Source organism: Callorhinus ursinus, unplaced genomic scaffold, assembly GCF_003265705.2.
Source record: "Callorhinus ursinus isolate GAN/ISIS: 27379988/994484 unplaced genomic scaffold, GSC_fseal_2.0 scaffold35, whole genome shotgun sequence".
Taxonomy (NCBI): Eukaryota; Metazoa; Chordata; class Mammalia; order Carnivora; family Otariidae; genus Callorhinus; species Callorhinus ursinus.
Genome location: NW_027397097.1, coordinates 9,315,921 through 9,335,255, shown reverse-complemented (window position 1 = coordinate 9,335,255; position 19,335 = coordinate 9,315,921). Strand labels below are relative to the sequence as shown.

At 39.5% G+C, this 19,335-nt stretch overlaps 1 long non-coding RNA gene across 1 annotated transcript in view; it reads left to right on the top strand.

Annotated features, from left to right (window-relative positions):
* The window catches only part of LOC141370452 (uncharacterized), a 1,695,799-nt gene that overhangs the window by 1,462,896 nt on the left and 213,568 nt on the right, over window positions 1-19,335 (top strand). Inside the window, exon 6 of the long non-coding RNA XR_012374485.1 lies at window positions 283-356. This is a non-coding gene — a long non-coding RNA (uncharacterized lncRNA). The remainder of the gene's footprint in view (window positions 1-282; window positions 357-19,335) is intronic.

Sequence of the window (19,335 nt, the reverse complement as noted above, 5' to 3'; positions counted from 1 at the left end):
GGCATGCAAAGCTCTTATCATCTGGCCCACTTCATCTTCATTTTAAGTCCCAAAATGAGGAAGCAACACAGAATTTCACACTGAATAGGAACAAAGACCAAGACCTCTTAATATCCAGGACAATATGGGCAACATTCTGCCCAGCATTTCAAGAAACATTGGATTGAGTTTTGAAACTAGTAGTACTAAGAAATAAGCCAATGATTGAAAATGCTTATGAATGCCCTGCAACTCAGTCAGTAGAGGCCAATAAGTAACATCCATTAATTACTCTCTTGACAGAAGCTGTTTTGGGGTTTTTTTCCTGAAGCAGTGAGGACATGGTTGGAACACTTGATCTTTTCTTTCATTGGAAGGTAAGGGCAATGTTGCAAGTGACAATTCTTTTGAATCTGAACTTTTGGTCACTTTTTCTTCCTTTTATCTGTGTACCTTTTATTAGAAAATACTATAGTAGGCTTCTCGCAAAGCCCTGAAAATTTTTCAGATCTGCTTTACTCCTCTGTTTTAAAAGAGAAAAATGTCAGGAGAAGAAAATGAAATCTTTCTTTGAGCAACAGCACTGGTCACTAAAAATTATGTGAATTGAGCTGATTCTTGGCTAGGCTTCAGAGGGAAACCTGCAATGTGCTCAGTCATGGGGGGAAGGGTTTGTGGTATGACAGTGGGCAGAGGCTAAATGACATCAGTCCCATCCTGAAGGATTTGGAGACTTGTGTTTGGTCTGGGCAAGCTTTGACATCCAAGGGAGTCTGATCTGATGTATAGGACTTTCTTTCTTCCTTCTTCTTATTTATTTTTAATCACATTGCTTTAAGTGGCAGCATCTGATCTCCAGCTGCCAATTTGAAGTTTAGGACTCGGAACTGTGACCCCCAGGGAAGTTGGCAAAAGCCTAAATGAATGACCCTGATCCCAAAGAAAGGGATTAGAACAAAGTAGGAGATCAAGGAAAAGGCTCATTCATCTGTATTGTGTGAACAAGGTAGCAACTGGAGAATGCTTAGAATGGGTTCTCAGGGCACCTGGGTGGCTCAGTCGGTTAAGCGTCTGCCTTCAGCTCAGGTCATGATCCCAGAGTCCTGGAATCAAGCCCCACATCGGGTGCCCTGCTCAGCGGGAGGCCTGCTTCTCCCTCTCCCACTCCCCCTGCTGTGTTCCCTCTCTCGCTGTGTCTCTGTCAAATAAATAAATCTTTAAAATAAAAAAAAAAAAGAATGGATTCCCTAAACTCATCCCAGATTTTGCTACCAATCATAGGGTAGAAAACGAATTCTAAATCCCATTTTCTTGGGAGGCCTGAAGCTACTACACACTCCGCCTAGTGATTTGAAATGTTGGGCAACTTCATTGTCTCTGTGTCCCGATGTCTTTTTCTGTAAAACAGGGTGGGTGATTGCAGCATCTCCCTCACCAACCTGGGTGCTGAGAGACTGAGGCCACGCATTGCCATTCCTCCTCTCAGTGACCAGCTGGCCACACCGAATGACTCAGGCAAAATTGCTTCCTTTTGGTAATGCACATTCTGATTGTAAAATATTTTTTGGAAACAATATTATAGTGTAACAAAGTATACAAAAACAGTAAACAGTATAAACTGATCATTCCCAACATCAGCTTTCTTTTCACAAATTTCCTTTTTGAAATATGAAATCTAGCATCGATCCTCAGTGATATTGGTATAATTATATGATTTTGTTTTCTAAGCGTCTACTTCTTATTTATGAGTGTCGAGCTTGGGCCTTACTTTTGGTTTTAACTAGTTTTTGGACCTTTATACTCTCATTAGCAATTTCCACCCCGAAAAGAAGTGCAGTCAAGTGAGACTAGATTTGCCACAAATGAGCTACTACATATGGCATAGAAACTAATAAATAGCCCAAGTGTGTTTGAAGTATTTGTGATAACTAATTACATGGTTAACCTGAATAAACGGGCAGAAAATAGTTCTATTAGCTTCTGTGTGCTCTGACACAGAAAGTAGATAGGTATTGCCAGACCACCTTTGCAAGTGAAGAGCTTGGCCCTGAAATTCACCCAAGCTTAAACTGTTGCTTCTAGAGAACATAGGAAAGTTTACAGGTGTCCGGATGATCCATCAGAATGGAGTTGGGCTGGCAGGTTCTAGCATCTTGAGAGGTTGTGGTGATTATGAAATGAAAAAGAATGTAGGGCGCATTGCAGAGTGTACAGAATATATATGTAAAGTTTGGGGTTGAGAACAAGAAAGTTAAGTTCCCCTAAGATGGGCATGCAAGAATCTCCAGGTAAGCATGAATAGTCAGAAACCAAAGCAGTGTTACAGACTCCTGGACTGATTTGCTTTCTGGCACAATTTACCACATATTTATAAAATGCTAAAGGTGGGCATAGCACTCTTTAGGCTTATAAAGAGGGAGCATTAGATGAGAAACACTATGTGTCTGCCTGCAACTCTCTCTGTATTAGGGCTTTTGGTATGATGCCAAGGGAGTGGGCAAGGAGACCAAACTCAGAGAGCATGGATTCATTTCTTATTTCACCCTGGTCCTAGGACTGTGGTTCTCATGCTTCAGTGAGTATCAGAATTGTATGGAAGGCTTGATAAACCGCAGGTGTGAAGCTCCACCCCCAGAAGTTATAAATGAATAGGTCTGGGATGAATCCTGAGGATTTGCATTTCTAACAGGCCCAGGGCAGATCCTGATGCTGGACCTAGGATCTGGAATACACATTGTTAAATAATCTTTCTCCTGTCCTTTCTCTTTCCCAAAATAGTCGATGTGGGCTAGGTTAAGAAACCTTCCTGCTAATCAGCTTAATGAAGTGAACTCTCAGCAGACTCAGAACTCCAGTCTTTCACTGACATACAAACTTCTGAAATCTAGCTAAAACTCCAGAATAATTAGAGATACATGGAGAAACCTGTAGAGGTGAAGAGAACCATCTAAGGGGCAATGGGAGGATTTAAACCCACATCCCTTGACACCAGATCCAGGACTGTGTTTAAAAGGCTACTTATGATTAGGAGTTTTGGAACCGGTGACTCCTGATGGCCAAGATTACAATGAAAACAAATGGACTGTAACTCCATTCTAGTATAAACAGCAGGAAGTGAAATTAAGTTAGGGAAAGCTGATGGCCCCTTACTGTCAGTGAGAACATTGACAAATCTATTTCAGAGACATTCAGTTCAATCCCGGACAAACTCATCTCTCCTTCTTGTCTTTTTCTTACCTGCACCATCTGGATGCATTCTGCTTTTCCATAGACCTCTGGGTATGTTGAGTTGTTTCACTTTGTAAAATGTAAAATATAAAAGCAGATTTCATTGATGAGGAAAGCTAAATTTGTGTAATCATCAACATCAGTAATGTTCAGGTTTATATCATGATAGCCGTCAGTCTACTTGTGATCATATAAAATATTAACTTTTCTTTTCCCACATATAACTGCTAGAATAAGCAAGTGGGAAAAAAAAGAGTAATGAATGGAAACAGTGTCTTTCTTATCATCTGTCCTTAAACTACACCTTGGTTCATGCTTCGCCACAGATTCTCATCTTCTCCAAGTTTTTTTTTAATCAAGATATATTTTCCCAAGATAATAAAATCCTAAGGGAAATTCTGGTGCCAGCTGTTCTAATCAAGCATTTATTGCACCTCTGCTATCTTGTAATTGGATTGGCAATGAGGTGTAGTAAAAGGGTCCCTAGGACAAGAACCTAAAGACGTTGGTACTGAGTTGGGATCTTTGCTAACTAGTTTCCATTAATATGCCATTTATTAGATCCTCAGTCTCTTCATCTTTAAGTTATAATAATTACATTGACCCTGACCAGGATTGGAAGGAGGAGATTGTACCCATATAAAATTCTTTGTAAACTGTAAATGCTACAAAGAAGAAAGGCATTGTCATTAGCTCTCAATTATGAATCAGTAGAATACTTTCCCTCTCGTCCTCTCTTCCTTGCCTCCCATCTGGAAAGTTTGGCTCATTGTCCTCCCTTTCAAAGGGATCAGAAATGCATTGCTGGTTTATTCCCCAGGAGCAATGAACACTTCCCAGTACAAAGAGCCACTTAACATACGTGAACAGGCATTGGCACAGACCTCAACATGCAGACTTCCTGCACTGAGGTCCAGCTAGAAGGTGATGACTCATCCTATTCTTCTGCAGAATTCTCATGGAGAAAAACATTAAGTCTTTTCTGCTGACTTAAATTGAAGGAAAATGGGGTGGATTTTAGAAACTCTATAAGAGTATTGACTTGGCGCTGCATTACTTTAATGGGCCATAAGCTATCAAGGCAAGTGTAAACCTCGCCAATAAGTCAGCTTCTCTATTAGTGCCATGCAACCCACCAGGGAAAGGGATGGGAGCTTCATGTCCGTTATTGATTTGAGTTATTGTGGCAACCTTGCAAATTATGTATTGTTATTTTTATGTCACCGATGCAAAAACTAGATTTCATAAGATTAAATAGCTTGCCCATAGTCATGCAGGCATTGAATAACCAAGCCAGTCTTTGCCCACATCTTTGGGCTACACTCGATGGAAAGGCTACACTCGATGGAAAGGCTATGTAGTAAGTGGTTCAGGGTGCAAAATGTGGGAGTAAATTGTGTGGGTTTCAGCCCCCACTTTGCAACTTAAAAGCAGTGTGCTTGAGAGTGTTATCTAATTTATGTGTGATTCAGTTACCTTTGTTGTAAAAAGGGATGGTGATATTTTATAGGGGAAATAGAAAGACTAAATGGGTTGAAACTTGCAAAATGCCCAGTATATACGAACCCCCAATTCTAATTAGTCATTATTAGCATATATAGTAGTTTTGTCCTCTAAAGGTACTGTAAAGTTATCCATTTATTCAAGAAAGCTTTACAGAACATCTTCTGTTTGCCAGGTGCTATGCTGGTAATGAATGGTCCTGGTGATGTGATGATGACTGGGTGATGGCGTGATTTCAACTTTAGTTATTTTAGAGTTTTGTGAAGGGTCAGAAACTATTATAAGTTAAATTCTTCAAGAGAGTCATGATCATGCAGTAGTGAGGGGAAGGATGGAGAGATTAAATAGACTTAGCAGGAATCTGGCAAATCCTCACAGAATTGGTAACTTTTAAGTTAGAACCTGAAGTGTTCATTCAGTACAACCTAAAGATTGAAATTTTACAGAGACTCACCACAGAAATGAAGCCATAAGGCATACAACAACATGGCATGTTTAAAGGGTTTGCAAAAGGAGAAAAGCAATGAACAGAAGGAGACCAGAGGTGAAGGTAGAAATACTAGTTGAGGCACATTGCAAGCCATAATGAGGAATTTGTAATTAATCCTAAGAACAGTGGAGAAACACTGAATATTATTTAAAGAGAGAAAGAGTGTGTGTGTCTGAGCTGGGGGAGGGGCAGAGGCATAGGGAGGGGGAAAGAATCTCAAGCAGACTCCCCCTGAGCACAGAGCCCAGTGGTGCGCAGCTCGATCCCAGGACCCTGAGGTCCTGACCTGATCCAAAAGCAACTGACTGAGCCACCCAGGAGCCCTGAAACACTGAATTATTTTAAGCAGAAGAGTGCCACCATCCAATTTCCATTTTCCCTTTAAACTTTTCTTTTTCACTCTCTACCACATCTCTTCCCCCTTTCCTTTACAAATAAGATTTAAGCTAGTTGATTGACTTCTTAGACAATGGCACTGATAACAACAAAAAGAATAGATGTTGTGAAAGTGTCACGGGGCAGTTGAAGGTGGGCAAACTACATAGGGGACTCTCAGCAGATGAGAAGCTGAGTTAATGAATATTTATCAAATCCTACTATGTACCAGGTATTAATCTACAAGATAGGAAAACAGTACTTTAACAAAAACTTCTGCCCTTCATGAACCTCACATTCTGGTGTAAGGAGACAGAAACCAAATCAGTAGGTAAAAAGCACATGTGTATATATGTGTGTGTGTATGTGTATTTTTTTTTAATTTATTTTATTTGAAAGAGAGAAAGAGTGAGTGTGAGCTTGGGGAGGAGCAGAGGGAGAGGCAGAATCTCCAGCAGATTCCCCGCTGAGCACGGGGCCCAACAGGGCTAGATCTCATGACCCTGAGATCATGACTGAGCTGAAACCAAGAGTCAGATGCTTTACAGACAGAGCCACCCAGGCGCCCACCCCTGTGTGTGTGTGTGTGTGTGTGTATTATGTCAGATGACATATTGTAGATAAAATAAAAATGAATCAGAGAGAGGGGAGGGGAAAGATTGCAATGTTAAATGGAAAGGTGGGTGGTGGCCAGGACACATGTCCCTCAGAAGGTGCAGGTATGATTTAAGAAAAGACCTGAGAACACGAGAATTGATCCACACTGCTATTTGGGGAAATAACATTCCAGCAAGGGGAGCTGTAAGTCCCTGGGGTGGAAACAGGGACTATGAGCAGAACAGGATAACTGACATGTAATCAGCAAAGGTGAGGTAAATAGACTGTAGGGTGGATGGGAACAGATTGTGTAGAATTCTATAAATTGCTGTGAGAATTTTGGCTTTTACTTTAAGTGGAAGTGATGGGCTATTTAAGGATGGCTCAAGAGAATTAAAAAAAATTCCATATACATAGGAAAAGACTGATTATTCTGTAACCACTAGTAGTCACCAAAAGCAGCCCCAAACTTCCTTGATTGATAAATGGCCTGGACATTACCAGAACCCATTTTAAATCTCTTTAACCAATCAAAAACAATGCACCTCAGTGAATAATATCCTTTACCAGTCCCTCACATCTGACAGCCAACTGGGAAAGGACTTAGTCCAATGCACACATTCCTGAGTGACAACAGACCAACAGTTTCACCCACAGTGATACTTTCCCCCTTACATCAACCCTTTCAATACTTTGAAAAGTCTGACACTCTTCGAAATCCATACTTGTCTTAGTCTAAGCAGCAAACTCTTACTTAAGTAAGCAATAAATTCAGCTTTGTGACTTTGCTTGTTAGATAGTTTACTCCACAGATTAAATGGTGGTCTTGTTCTCAAAATTCAGAAGGGCAGGAATGCTACAGATGTGACCTATAGACAATCTCCCTTATGTATCTCCAGCTATACAGGAGTGGGTACTACTCAGTGCTTGAAAAATTCGTGTCAATGTGGGAGGCATGGCTGGGGGAGAGAAGTATAACTAGAGAAGTGGTATTTGAAGTGAGTTTATAAAACATTTAGGTGGTAGTCAGCAGAATTTTAAAATTAATTGCATGAAGAGTGGAAAAGAAAATGAAAAATGAAAAATAACTCCAAGGTTTTCATATTGTTACAAATGGGTAGGTAGATGACTATGGAAATAAGGAGCACAGGAAATAAAGCAAGCTTGAAATGTAAAGAGACTCTGTTGGACATGTTGCATTTAATATCTATTCGGGATATCTAATAAGCTCCTGGAAATATGTTGTAAAGTATTTTACTGCAGACAAACTTGAACATTTAGGGCAGTGGTTTACAGATTTCCAAGTCACTGAAAAACATTTGCAATAATGAATGGAAGAGGGAGTTGATGGGTAGCTAAATGTCTGAATAAAAGAATGTGGAAATAAACAAATATTTGAAAGTTGGGCGTGCAATTGCTGTTCCCACCAAAAATTCTGAAGCGGCTTTGAGAGTTAGTTTGCAAAAAACAAAACAAAACAAAACAACAAAACAAAAAACACAACCCATGTTGCATCAGCAGCACAGCCGTAGCCTAACCAAAAAGAAAAAAAAAAAAACCTGTAAACCCATTTAGACTTAACTGAGATTTGTTGAACATGCCTTTACATAGTAAGCAGCAGCAATTCTATAGCATGTCAGTCAGAATAGACTTGGACAGAGGAATCCAAAAAGATCCAAAAAAGTTTTCATCTCCGTCTGTCAAAATTAACAAGGGAAATATCAAAAATGACCAGTTGTATTCAAGGCTGGTTTCTGCAGTTTTCTTTTTTTTATTATTATTATGTTATGTTAATCACCATACATTACATCATTAGTTTTTGATGTAGTGTTCCATGATTCATTGTTTGCGTATAACACCCAGTGCCCCATGTAGAACGTGCCCTCTTTAATACCCATCACCAGGCTAACCCATCCCCCCACCACTTTGTTTTTCAGAGTCCATCGTCTCTTTGGTTCATCTCCCCCTCTGACTCCCCCCCCATCATTCTTCCCCTCCTGCTATCTTCTTCTTTTTTTAAAAAACATATAATGTATTATTTGTTTCAGAGGTACAGGTCTGTGATTCGACAGTCTTGCACAATTCACAGCGCTCACCATAGCACATACCCTCCCCAATGTCTATCACACAGCCACCCCCTCCCTCCCACCCCCACCACTCCAGCAACCCTCAGTTTGTTTCCTGAGATTAAGAATTTCTCATATCAGTGAGATCGTATGATACATGTCTTTCTCTGATTGACTTATTTCGCTCAGCATAATACCCTCCAGTTCTATCCACGTCATTACAAATGGCAAGATTTCATTCCTTTTGATGGCTGCATAATATTCCGTGTGTGTGTGTGTGTGTGTGTGTGTGTGTGTGTGTGTGTGTGTGTGTGTGTGTATACACTACATCTTCTTTATCCATTCATCTGTCGATGGACATCTTGGCTCTTTCCATAGTTTGGCCATTGTGGACATTGCTGCTGTAAACATTGAGGTGCATGTACCCCTTCAGATCCCTACATGGTTTCTACAGCTTTCTGATGGCTTCTCTTGTGATGCAGCCCATTCCACTGTCTTCCCCTATGTAAGCCAATAAATGTGCATATGGAGCTAAATATTCTCAACTAGGAGTCAGATGGCTAGTTTTTGCTAAACTCTGTCATTTCCATGAGCAAATTGAGTAACTTCTATATTGTCAAAGTTCTCACATTTAAGAAAAAGGCAGATTAAGTAGCTATGTTGTAATCAACCCAGGGTTTTGCAAAAATCTTAAAGGGATATTTGTTAATCCCTTCTTTAATGTATTCATTCATTCAGCAAGTTTTTATTGAGTACAACCCCAGTGCTAGGTATAGGAAGTACAGAGGTAAGCAAAATCATGCATGGTTCTTGCCCCCACGTGGCTTAGATTTTCATGATGGGTCCAAAGTATTTGTCAGTATTTAAAATGGCTAGATGAATGTCATACATTTATCTATGACAGTCTCATTGACAATTTGCTTTATTGCTTTCTGGCTAAAATATTATTTACTCAGTAAATTTTACTCAGTTAATCTCATGGTATCATGTAGCTTAAAAACTTGGGTTGCCAGAATGTATGTGTGTTGGGGGGGTAAGGAGGTAGCAAAAGTGTCCATGGTGTATTGTATTTGGAGCCCCTGGATTATATGTAATTATATATATATGAACAAAGTATGCCTAGTTTTTAGGGACTAGGGCTCCAGGATCAGGATAAAATGGGTTTGAAACCTAGATTCTCCACTGACTAGTTATTTGGCTCTGATCAATTCACTTATCCTCCATAAAAACAAAAACAAAAAACCCTAAATTTTATGTACCATTTGGTGTGATCATTATACAGAAGTTATATGGTTCCCCTTACAACTCTGGAAGTAGATATTATGATTCTTTGGACGAGTAAGAAAACTGAGATTGAGAGGAGATTATGAAAGACCAAAGCTTATAGCTGGTGCGGCAGGATGCAAACACAGGATTTTGACTTCAAGTCCAGCTTTCTACTTATTATCACACCATCTTTTATCACCAGAGTCTCATCTTTCTTTGTATCCCCTGCCATGCCCAGCACAGTGCCAAGACACTAGGTGGTGCTACTCCCCCCAACACTGATGAGGAAGCCACTCCTCCCCGGTGAGGAGGAATCTGACCCTCTATCCAGCTCCGTGAACTCCAGTTTTCCTATCACAGGTGTACTTGTGCAACACCAATTAATCTTCCCCTTCTCTGAATTCCGAAACTGCCAAAACCTCTCCTCATTGTCAGAGGATATCTTGGAAACCTCATTTTCAACGAGTTCTCCAATAACAGCAGCAATTATTCTTAATCATTATTTATACTAATTTGATGCTTCAGTGAGATTATGTATTATGCTTGTCCTTCCTAATTTTTCCCTTTCTTTTTTTAAACTGTAAATGAGAATCAATGTAAGGGATTGATGTCAGGCTTTAGGTAGCTATTAACATGACTAGGGTTATCTAACCTTATTATGTTGATTGTAGTTTCTCTTCTGTATCTTCCAGCAAACCCTCAAATTGATTTTAAAATGCTGCTATTGACCTAAAGATTCTTAACAACAGGAGGTTTAAATGCCTTTCATTGTTATGCTTCCTGCTTATAATACCAATTACTGTTCAAAGTTTGCAGCAGGAAACTTAATTCTATTGTAGATCTCAGTGCAGAGTCAAGGGCTCAGTGTCTCCTAGGGACATAGATGGAGAAGAGGGGTGACCTGTCTTTCAGTTCCAACTCTCATGCCTGGAGGAAATCCCCTTACCCACATGCCTGTGGAGAGCCATCCAGTTTTTGCTCGAATGTTGTTTGGAGGCTGCTGACTCAAAGAGAAACAGAAGAAAACTTGGGCTGAGGATTCAAAGGACCTGAGTTGAAGCCTTTGCCCTGCCACCAACTGATTTTGTGGCTTTGAGTGTAATGCCTCATCTATCTGAAGTCTCAGTCTCTCCATTTGTAAAATCAGGATATTAGACTCCATCTCAGGAAAAGTAGTATCTACCTCAAACAAGAGTCAGTGCTTGAAAAGAACCAAAATTAAAAGCATAATTCATAACTGTGTATATGACTGTGTGCTTGTATTTGTGTGCATGGTACATGAAGCTACATCCCAAGGACTGTAACCTTATACTTCAGCCTTATAGGATATTTTTCCAGGGCTTCTACTGAGTCATGTGTCTCTGATCTGTCGGCCTTTAAGTTGTGCCTACCTAATGCAAGAACTGTGGCTCCTCCATCTCCTGCCTCTCCTACCCTCTTCGTTCTTCTTTTTCTTCTTCTTCCTTTAATTTCATCATAGAAGCATTCGCTATAGGGGCGCCTGGGTGGCTCGGTCGTTAAGCATCTGCCTATGGCTCAGGTCATGATCCCAGGGTCCTGGGATAGAGCCCTACGTCGGGCTCCCTTCTCGGCGGGAAGCCTGCTTCTCCCTCTCCCACTTCCCCTGCTTGTGTTCCCTCTTTGCTGTGTCTCTCTCTGTCAAATAAATAAAATCTAAAAAAAAAAAAAAAAAAGAAGAAGAAGAAGAAGTGTTCACTATAGTAGCTAGAACTCTTTAATTGAAAGAGGAAGAAACCCCACTAGGTCTAGCTTGAACAAAGAAGGGAATGAGTGGATTCATGCAGACTCTTACAGAGCAAGCACACTGTACCATTTTTTTTTATTTCTGTTTTTTTCTCTTTTGATAGTTGGTTCAAGTTTTCTTATGCCACAGATTTATGTTCTTTACATGTTAGAAAATGTTCCTAAGATTTGTTCCTTTCAGGCTCAATCACCAAGGACATTCTGCCTCCATTTAGAATCTCAGCTAAAGGCACTAGCTGCCCCAAAGAGGATCAGGTACACAAACAGCCACTGCACTGAATAACAGCCGATTGTATGGTCTCTCCATCTATGCAGAAGGGTGGGCTGGGCTGGGACAGCTTTCTGAAGAAAGACGACAGACAAAGCACCCTATAGACAGACACTACATAACGAAATGGTTATAAACATGGTTATCCTGCATTTCAGTTGAACTTCTTTTAAAAACCCTCTCTATCCACCAATCTGATTTTGTTTTGTTTTCCAGAAATGTTATGTTATACACGGTATGTCTAATCCCCATTCAACATGATGAGTCTTTTTAAATCTGTTTCGTTTTAGACTCTGATGTTTTCCAAGCACAAATACTGCATGTGCTGCAATCATGCTACAGATTGAAGCTATTAGGTGGTGAAATTTCAGGTAGGCTTTTAAAAAAATGGTCCTGGCATTGGGCCCTCCTGCCTGCATTTTGCTGTCCTCTGCTCAAGTACCCTCACTAGACAATGAGTAGAGCCTTGCTTTGTGCTCAGAGTTGCAGAGGCCTATCTGTCCACCTTCCTATTTTCAAAAACCTGCTAGGTCATCATAGGAAATTCTATTTCACCATCCTGCATGCTTGGTGTGGTCCTGCAAAGGATCAGAAGGCATGGTCCACAAATAGTTGTGCAAGTTGACCCTGTGCAAGTTAAGTAACCTCAGTGGCTGGTTCTCTCATCTTCAAAATGAAAGGGGATGGGTTGCCTAGGTGGCTCAGTCGGCTAAGCATCTGCCTTCGGCTTAGGTCATGATCCCATCTAGCCTGCATCAGGCGCCTTGCCCATTGAGGAGTCTGCTTCTCCCTCTCCCTGTACCCTTCCTCCCTACTTGTGCTCACTCTCTCTCTCTTTCAAAAAATAAATGAAATCTTTAAAAACAAACAACAAAACAAAATGAAAGGGGAAAAGGAGTAGATTTCCACTTAACTTGTCCCATTTTTGCTGGGGATGTTAAGTGCTAACTTCACTCTAATCCTTCAAGATAGGGATCAAAATTACTAAATCTTAGAAATCAAAGAAGCACCAGCTACCAAGTGTAAAGAATTTTGGGCTTCAATCAGAAGGTCTGGACTCAAATTCCAGTTCTGCTTCTTATTAGCTTATCGGTTTAAACTGGAACAATTACTTTGTATGTCTCATTCCAATTTCTTTTCTATAAAATGAATATAAGCATACTTTCTTCAAAAGGCTCTGGAGAGTTAAAGATAACCTGTTATGCATCCGACAAGGTATCTGTCATGCAGTGAATGCTTAAGAAATAGCTATAGGGTTAGTGTCAGTGCATGTGCCTACATGTGTGTATGGGCTTGTGTGCATGCACGTATGTATGCGTGCATGTGTGTACACATGTGTGTGTGTCTATGCGCCTCTGTGAGTGTATTCTTAAGGAAGCAAATCTGGCTCCTGCTGACACTGGCACAGCCCTGGAACAGTGAGGATTTAACCACAAACGAATGCTTACAGTAATTCATAACATTTGACTTTGTAACTTCTCTTATGTAGGTCTTATTTGAAATGACTATTGTTTTTCTCTACCTATAAATACATAATATGTATGCTGTGGCTGTCCAGATGGGCAGTAACACAGTCTGTCACTATATCTCATTTTCAGTTCTGGAATAGGAGTGCCATTTATGGGGAGTACCTTTTACAGGGAGCCCTCATTTTCAAGGAACCAAAAGTGAACTTTGAGTGTGGCTGTCCTATAAGTCATACCAAACCAAAACTATGTCTCAATTTTGGTGAAAATTTACCTGGGCATGTTCTCCAAATGCAATGATAGACACTTTTCTCAATTTATATTGATCCATGTAACTCATTTAATTATTGATTTAATAATTAATTTAATTTTCAAGGGCTGAAGTAGAAATTGGAAAAATGATACAATACCCCAAATTATTCAATTGAGTATTATTAATCAAGCAGTCAGTAATTATGCCATATGCCACATGAGTCCTTCCATGATACTTTATATATATTTTGTCTTTAATCACTACAGTGGGGGTCTTTGCTATAGATGGTGCCTCCACTGATAAAGAAAGGTTAGAAAGGTGAAGTTTAGAATGTTTTCAAATATTAGGGAACTTGCCCAAGGTTAGAAAGACAATAATGGCAGAGCCACTTTCTCAGGTCTGTCTGGATACAGAGCTCTCAACCACCATGTTAAACAGTACCTCCTGTATTGTAATAGTCCTGTGATGAATTGTATTAGGTCCTAAGGTTTTAATACCACCCCAAAACAGAATTCTTGTCCTTAAGGAGGTTAGGCTTTATAACTGTGCTACCCACTATGGTAGCATGTTGAGCAATTGAAATGTTGCTAGTTTAAATTGAGACATGCTGTAAGTGTAAAATACACACTGGATTTCATAGACTGTACAAAAACAAGAGTGTAACGTACTTCATTGATAAGTTTTATATTGGTTGGGTACATGTTGAACTGGTAATATTTGTTAAATAAGATATATTACTAAAATTCACTTCATCTGTTTCTTTTTTCCTTTTTTAATGTGGCTAATGGAAATTTTTAATTACATATGTGCCTTGCATTTGACAATGTGGGTTGAAGAGGCAAAGGAAACAGGCAGTTTTCATGCATTTTGAGTAGTTTCAGAAGACACGAGCATATGGGAAAAGCCTAAAGAATCATGAAAGTTTCCTGGGAGAGGTGTGAGTTACAAGTAAGTAGTTACTACAGAGATAAAAAGAAGCAAAAGGTATTTCAGGAAAAGAAAAGAAAAGAAAAGAAAGGAAAAAAGAAAAGAAAAGAAAAGAAAAGAAAAAAAGAAAAGAAAAGAAAAGAAAAGGAAAGAAAAGAAAAGGAAAGAAAAGAAAAGAAAAAAGAAAAAAGAAAAGAAAAGAAAAGAAAAGAAAAGAAAAGAAAAGAAAAGAAAAAAGATTTCATTCCAAAAGTGAGAAATAGCCCACACAGTTAGGGAACATCAAGACATTCAGTAAAGAGCAAAAAGTAGGAAGACAGACGTGGCAAATGCCTCTTGGATTATAAAAGAAGAATTTTTATTATAAAAGACTGGGAGCTACTAAGTACTGGGGATCTTGAATATAACAAACTCCACATGTATCTCTGTAAGGAAACTTATTCCATCAGGCAAATACTGGCCCTTTGGTTACAGCCAACTTTGACCTTAGTAAAGAATATTAAGGAAAGCTACTAGTAGTGTTCTATAAATCATATCTTCTGCTTTTCGTCAAATACATTTCTTGGGTCTAGTTTTCTTTCTTTCTGTCTATAAATGACCCATGCATAATTAAGTTCTTAAATCAGGCATGCACACACACACACATACACATGCCCAAACAACTATTAAAATTGAGATGTATATATATGTTGGAATCAATATTGTATATAGTTCTAGAAGCTTCTCTCTTGTCTTTCATTTGAATGCCTTAGCACACACATTTCACTCCAGTGAGGATGCATGCTAATACTCTTCTAAACCTGGGATAGGACAGGACAAGCCCATTATTTTTCACAAGAAATCAGGAAAGATCCTGCTTTTTGGAGCATTCTCCAGGAGAATAGGCCTAATCAGAGAACCAAAAAGACTTATGGCGAGGAGTCTCACTAGGAAGAAAAAAGTCAAAAGATCAGAGTAAACAGTTTATAAATACACACATTTTCTAAAGCCTTCTAAAGGAGTACATTGTTTCCCAATGAGTGTCCCTAAAGCACTTAATTCTTGCTTCTAGACCATTCACTTCTGTCATTATATAGCAATTCTTTATGTTCTCACAATTATCAAAACACCTAGGACATCCCCAGTGTTCCACAGATGTTTACATGAGTGCAAGAAAACATGAATGAATGAATCAAGCAGTCAACTAAAACATTAAAATCCTAGCTCTATCATGAACTTAACTAAGTGTCCTTGATCAAGTAACTTCTCGATCTTTTTTTATTATTATTATTTGTTTACAAATAGTATGGCCTCAGAATTTCCTTGTAGGCTTAGTTTTCTGTGGTCCTATGCATTCAGGAATATAAACTTGCAAGACTCTCTTCTCTTCTTTAGCTCAATAGTTAGAAAAAAAAAAAACACCACAAAAACAAAACAAAAGAAGAGCAGTAACACTACCTCTCTGTCAGATTTGAAATCTATTTAGAAAGACAAGTATGCCGATGACTTTTCTCCCTTTATTTTATTCAGAAGCCCATTCTTTCATGAGCAAATAAACAGTTTATCTACTTGGTTTCAGTTTTTAAGAATGTGTTTTAAGTATATGTCCTTAAAGATATTTAGGTATTTTTTTTAAATGTTTTATTTATTTATTCATGAAAGTCAGAGAGAGAGAGACAGAGGCAGAGGCAGAGGGAGAAGCAGGCTCCCCGCCTAGCAGGGAGCCTGATGCGGGACTCGATCCCAGGACCCTGGGATCATGACCTGAGCCGAAGGCAGACGCTTAACCATCTGAGCCACCCAGGCGCCCTAGGTATTTTTTTTTTAAATAGAGCCATGAAGTCACAAAAAAATGATCACTTTATTTCAAGACTCTCGGGAATTTTCACAAACTGTGTAGGCATATGCCACCTCTCTTCATGTTTCAAATAATACCTAGAACACAAACATTCAATACATACCAGTTGATAATATGTGAAATAAAACAGGTATACTTGAAGGGAAGTTTCCCTATATTTGTATGCTGCTTTCTAAATTACTATGTATTTGTGGAGTCCCTCAGTGAGAGTATTTTCCATTTTCATTTATTCTTCACCAAAGTTCCTTGGGATAATTGTAACTAGCATTTATTCGAGATCAATTTTAGAAGAAATAAGTTACCTTCTATAAGACACAGACTTGTGAAAAATATCTTAAGTCATTCTTTTTATATTGACTGCTTCCAAATTCAGAGCTGAAGTTATTTTATACACTGCAATTAAGTTGAAATCGTGATATAGTGGTTTAATACCTTTTATGAAATTGCCATACTTCTGACATGTCTCATATTTTCATGCTCTGAAAACCTCTAGCACAGTAAATTACTCAGAATCACATAGCACCTATTTTTTTTTACAGAGCGGAAATTTCCATCAAATTTATTTATCCATTCAGTGCACATTTACTGATCAACTAGGATGTGTCTAGATGCTTTAATATAAAGATGAATACTAAAGCTTCTGCCTTCAGATTGTATAGTCTCATTGGGTGTGTGTGTGTGTGTGTGTGTGTGTACACATATCCACACCACAGACAGAGAGAATATTAAAATAGCTTGTTGGATAATTGATAGAAATTGGTAGAAGGGTAGGGAACTGCATTATTTAGAAACTTCAGAGAATCAGGAATCAAGACAGCATTAGAGGAGAGGGCAGAGCAAGATGGTGGAGGAGTAGGAAATTTCATCTGGTCTCAGGAATTCTGCTGGATAGGGATCAAACCATTCCGGACACCTATGAACTCAAAGGGGTGGAAGAAAGTATAGCAACAACTCTCTGAACAGAAAAGCGACCACTTTCTGGAAGGTAGGACATGTGGAGAAATGAATCCGAGGCAATATTCGGGAGGATAGACAGCGGGGGAGGGGGCCTCCGTCAGCCACTTCCGGCAAGTGATAGAGCAGCTGAGCATAAAATCGGAACTTTTAGAAGTCACTCCAGTGGCTAAGTGGGGGATGGAACCCTCGCGGAACAGTGTGGTCTCAGGACCCTCTGGATCAGGGAAAGACCAGGGGTGCCTGAGCAAGGCAGAGCTCCCAGGTATCAGAGCAGGGAAGCCGGCTGCAGAGACAGAGCCAAGGCACGGGCTCTCAGTTCAGGGTTGCCATAAACTGTGATCTGCGGCCCAGTCGGGCCACTGCTCTTCCAGCAGGGACCCAATGAGAGGCAGATTCAGGGAGACTCCCCTTCCTCCCCTGGGAGGAGCGGTGCAGGAGGGCACCGCAGGGATCTGCTGGGTTTGGAGACTACACACCAAGTCGGGTGCCAGAGATAGAAACACTTGGTCAGAGGCCGGGTGAGCAAGGAGTGCGGCCGGAGACTGGGGAGACGGGAGTGATTGACTGCTTTTCTCTGGGGGCGCACTGAGGAGTGTGGCCCCCAAGCTCTCCGCTCCTCCAGGGTGAAGATTGGGAGGCTGCCATTTTCACTCTCATCCTTCAAAGCTATACAGAAAGCTTGCAGGGAACAAAAGCTCCCAAGAGCAAACCCGAGCCAATTACTTAGTCTGGACCGGCAAGGGCGGGGCAATTCCACCTCTGGCAAAGACATTTGGGAACCATGGCAACAGGCCCCTCCCCCAGAGGATCACCAAGAACAGCCAGCCAAGACCAAGTTTACTGATCAAAGAGAACAGCAGAATTCCAGCGCTAGGGGAATATTGCACATAGAATTCATGGCTTTTTTACCATGATTCTTTAGTCTTTCAAAGTTAATTTTTTTAACTGTCTTTTTTTTTTTAATTTTACTTTTTCCCTTTTTCAACCAACATCTTATCAATCATTTTTTAAAAAAAATCTTTATTTTTCATTTTTAGAGTCATATTCTATCCCTTCATAGTAGTTACCCTTATTTTTGGCATATATATATATATAAGTGGTTCTCTCTTTAAAATTTTGAGATACAGTTTCTTCTAACAGATCAAAATATACCCTAAATCTCTAGGGTAGGGCTTTCTTCTAGTCTCCTGCCTGATCACATTCTCTCCCTTTTTTTTTTTAAATCCTCTTCTTTCTTTTTTCAAACAACTTCTTATCTTATCAATTCCTTTTATATAATTTTTTTTATAATTTTCATCTTTACACTCATATTCCATCCCTTCACCATATCAACTCTTATTTTTTTACATATATAAGTTTTTCTTTCTTTAAAATTCTGGGAGTCACCTTCTTCTAACAGACCAAAATACACCCAAATACTAGTGTGTGGCACTGATCTGAGCACCAACCTGATCATAATTGATTATATTCTGTTTTTTTTGTTTTGCTCTGTTTTTGTTTGTTTTTATCTTTATCTTTTCTTTTTCTTTTTTCTTTCTTTCCTTTTCTTTTACCCAATTTCAGGTCTTTTCAGATGTGCTTAGAGTATATTTTCGGGGGACGTTGTTACCCTGTTAGCATTTTGTTCTCTCATTCATCTATTCTCCTCTGGACAAAATGACAAGATGGAAAAAATCACCTCAACAAAAAGAACAAGAGGTAGTACCGACTGCCAGGGACCTACTTAATATGGACATTAGTACGATGTCGGACCTAGAGTTCAAAATCATGATTTTAAAGATACTAGCTTGGCTTGAAAAAAGCATGGAAGTTATTACAGAAACACTTTCTGGAGAAATAAAAAAGAACTAAAATCTAACCAAGTCAAAATCAAAAAGGCTATTAATGAGGTGCAATTAAAAATGGGGGCACTAACTGCTAGGATAAATGAGGCAGAAGAGAGAATCAGTGATACAGAAGATGAAATGATGGAAAATAAAGAAGCTGAGAAACAGAGAGATAAACAACTACTGGATCATGAGGGCAGAATTCGAGAGATAAGTGAAACCATAAGAAGAAACATTAGAAAAATTGGGATCCCAGAAGAAGAAGAGAGAGGGGGCAGAAGGTATATTGGAGCAAATTACAGTAGAGAACTTCCCTAATTTGGGGAAGGAAACAGGCATCAAAATCCAGGAGGCACAGAGAACCCCTCTCAAAATCAATAAAAATAGGTCAACACCCCAACATCTAATAGTAAAACATACGAGTCTCAGAGACAAAGAGAAAATCCTGAGAGCAGCTCAGAAGAGATCTGTAACCTAAAATGGTAGAAACATTAGATTGGCAAAGGACCTATCCACAGAGAACTGTCAGGCCA